Raw genomic sequence first — 3,782 nt, 5'->3', positions numbered from 1 at the left:
GAAAGAGACCTCCAACAGACAGAAGGGCAAAGAAAATTTCTTGGGACCACAAGTGCAGACAGGATGCATGGAGCTGCTGCTTCTTGCCCAAGAGTTTAATGACAAGGTTCCTCCCCTCTGCATGCCAGCTAAGCAGGAGCTGGCAGGGTATTCCCTGACTTTGCCACCCAGCCAGACCTGGAGTCTGCCCCAAACACCATCACAGATATTCCCAGGCTGGAATTCCATCCAGAGACTGGTCATTTGATGCAATTGCATGTGGTCTGAAAAACAAACTCCCACTCAAACATACTGTACTTGGGGAGACTGCAATCTTGATGATCGCGTCTGCCAGAACTCAGGCCCACTCTGACCACAGGATCCTTCTTAAAGGCATGACCAACATAAGTGTGCGCAATTCCACCATGTAATTTTTGTCTGGGAAATGAAATACCTCTGTCGTTACGTCATTTTCCTGAGCATAGCGATCCCTTAAAAGAATAAAACCTAAGTAAGATCCTTTCCCAAAGCTGGTTGTTGAATTAACCTTCTTTTCGTATTCTCTCTTATCTTCCAGGACCTTGTACAGCTTTAGTACACAATCTCGTTTTATCCTCAAAACAATGCATGGAGGTATGTTTTATTATTCTTAGTTCCTGGTCCAGCCCAGAATTCCCACTTCACCTTTCCCTCCTCCCAGTGGAAGGCAACATTGGGCAGCCTGGCTAAACCAGGTCTGAGGAATTGGTTCCCTGTGACAACCCTTACCCCCCTCCCCTGACCCACAGGCCTGACACAAAGACACTGCCGGAAACTCCTGACAGCTGCCAAGCGGGTAGCCGCAGCGTCCTCGAGAGGAATGCTAAACGCACAACAGAGCATTTCTAATTTAGTTTTTATGGGCCTGGGGCTGGGCAAGGGTTGGTGACCAGCCAAAGACGGGTGGCACAATGATGAAATCATGCAAGCCCACAGCACCGATTCATGTCGTGGTGGGAACGGGGACAGGCCTTTGTGCCAACCAGAATGTTCCTGGTTACACACTGCAGTTAAAAATAGTGATGGCTCAGGAGTGGGCATGGTGGTCAGAAAGAAATCTTACTTTATCTGTAATATTCTAATTTTTTTAAAAGAAAGCATATTCATGCATTAGTTATATAGTTCTAAGTTCTCTTTAACATTCTAATAATTCTTAGCCCAGAGCTGTTGGGCAGATGGAAAAACATGAATGCCTGTAAAATGCTTAGCAGAATGCCTGGGACACGGAAAATCTTTCAGCCTTCGTTGGCTGTTACCTCCCACCCCTCTGATCGTCGTTATCACCGCACACTGTTTCTCATTTGGTGCCTGAATCTGTAGCCTGGCAGGAGGCTGGAGTCCGACTGGGCCTTTTCCTTAATCTCCTTCTTCTCCTCAGAGGGGCTGCTCCCATCGCATTTGTAGACTTCACAAGAATTCTCCTGCTTGTGTCATCTCTCGTCGCTCATTGTTTGCAGTGTTTCTGTTAGCACAGCTGCTTCTGGGGTCTGGGAAAGCTCTGAGGACCCCGGGGGATACACATGACAGCAGGTCTGTGGAGCGGGTGGACGGGGAGGGGGTGTGTAAGCAGCCTCCACATCCTGTTCCCACATCTCGTCCGGCAGGCCACCACCCCTTCTCTTCCTGTGGAGTCCCCTGGGCTGGCTCGGAGGAAGGGCCTGTCCGCACCCTGGCTTCGGTGGGCTTCCTTTCGAGCTCACCCACAGGGGGCACATGAGAGCTGGGTGCTCACCGCATCTTAGACCCTCCCAGCTTCACTCATAGGGCCGGGTCCCCTCTGTCCCTGACATTCATCCAGGGACAGGGTAGTAACTGGAAGGAAGCTCAGAGCCTCCAGGGGCTTCCAGCAAGTGGTCCCAGCTCTCCCCTCCACAGCAACCTAGCCCATCTTTCTTCCATGAGCTCCAAGTGTCTGTCCCCACACTGCACATCTCTCTGTCCAGAATTTCCAATGACGCTCATCTGCCCCCATCCCTTTAGTCTCCGTACGGAAAGCCAAGGGCCGAAGACTTGAGTCACCATCCTGGCCCTGCACCTAAGAACCAGCCTTTTCCTCCTACACCGGTGGCTCCCAACTTCTCTGCACCTTAGAATCGCCTCGGACCCTTTGGAGACTCCAAAGTCCTGGCCACGTGCCGGAGCAGTGGACTCACACTCTCTGGGCTTGGGCAGGCTTCAGTGGGTTTCTGTAAGCCCCCCAAGCAATGCCAATGTGTGGACAAGTTTGAAAGCTACTGTGCTCCCACCCAGCACCAAGAGCCCCACAAACGGCCAGGCCCCACGCTAGGCGCTTTGAGTAAGTGGTACCCGTCTCTGCTTCAGTGACCCCTTCTTGATTTCCCGTCTCCGAATGTCAGGATGGATTTCTTCACATGTTAGTGAAAAGCTGCTGGGTAGTTATCAGCTGTTGTCAAGTTGTGTACACAGTGCGCTCACTGAAGCTGAAATAAATTAAAATGCTTAGACGCATGTGCAAAACCACGATCAAAATTCTCCAGCCACACACTCACATATTAACTGTGTTTATAAACAATAAAGGTGAAGACGGAAGCTAATGAAAGATGGGCTTGATTTTTTACAAATAAAATTCCAGGAAACAAACACATATTAGATCCCCTTTAAAAATTTCAATATGAAGTATATAATATCCAAAAGTTTCTCATGGGGTTGCAATTATCTGCAAATTTTTCAGTACTTGAACAATTTGATACACTGTTTCATCATTTTTATTTCTCTAACTAATTGCACCCTGCTTCTCCCTGTGAAAAGAACATGGGTAGACAAACGAATGTTCTCTATTCACTTGATTCAATTATGCACATGTAATTTTGGACATGTGTTGCCTTTAACAGAACTCGATTTCTTTGACTCTCAAATCTTTGGGTCAGTTTGTCCAGTCCTTTATAACTGTCTGGGTCTGCTAAAAACATTGGCTCTTCCAGTGCTGGCCCAGTGGCATAGTGGTTAAATTCACACGTTCTGTTTCAGCAGCCCAGGGTTCACGGGTTCGGATCCTGGACATGGACCTACACACTGCTCATCAAGGCATGCTGTGGCAGCATCCCACGTACAAAATAGAGGAAGATTGGCACAGATGTTAGCTCAGTGACAATCTCCCTCAAGCAAAAAGAGGAAGATTGACAACGGATGTTAGCTCAGAGCCAATCTTCCTCATCAAAAAAAACAAAAAAAAGTTGGCTCTTCCTTGGGAAAAGGCACATATGTGAAAGTAACTTTCACACAATTTCTGGGATCACCCAAATTCCTCAAGTCCCCCAGTTCCCCAGTTGAGTCCAAAAATGAGGAAAGAGAAGTCCAAAAGGCTGAGGTGACTCAAGCTGCCAGTTAATCAGGATTCGAACTCGGATCTCCGACCCTACGGCCATTCAGGAGAGACAAGCCCAGGGCCACTTTGCCTCTGTTCAAAGCTTGATTCTGCTGCCTACTGGCTGTGCGATGTGTGCACGTTACATCACCCCTCAGTGCCTCGGTTTCCCTAGCTGAAGATGGGGGCGGGGGGTGAAAACAGAGCCTTCCTCACTTGCTCATCTCCATTAGCCCTACAGTCGTGTTTGCTGTAATTATTTACAAGCGAGGAAAGAGCTCAGGGAGGTAAACCGTTGCCCTAGGTCACCAAGCTGCCGAATGATGTGGCTCCAAAACCTGCAGTCTTGACACCCTGGGTCCCCAGTTCCTCCTAGACCCTGTGTGCAAAGTCGTCACCAACAGGGACCAGAGTAGAGCACAGGAAGTCCGGGAGCTGC

Source organism: Equus caballus, chromosome 11, assembly GCF_041296265.1.
Source record: "Equus caballus isolate H_3958 breed thoroughbred chromosome 11, TB-T2T, whole genome shotgun sequence".
Taxonomy (NCBI): domain Eukaryota; kingdom Metazoa; phylum Chordata; class Mammalia; order Perissodactyla; family Equidae; genus Equus; species Equus caballus.
This window is presented reverse-complemented; position numbering follows the sequence as displayed.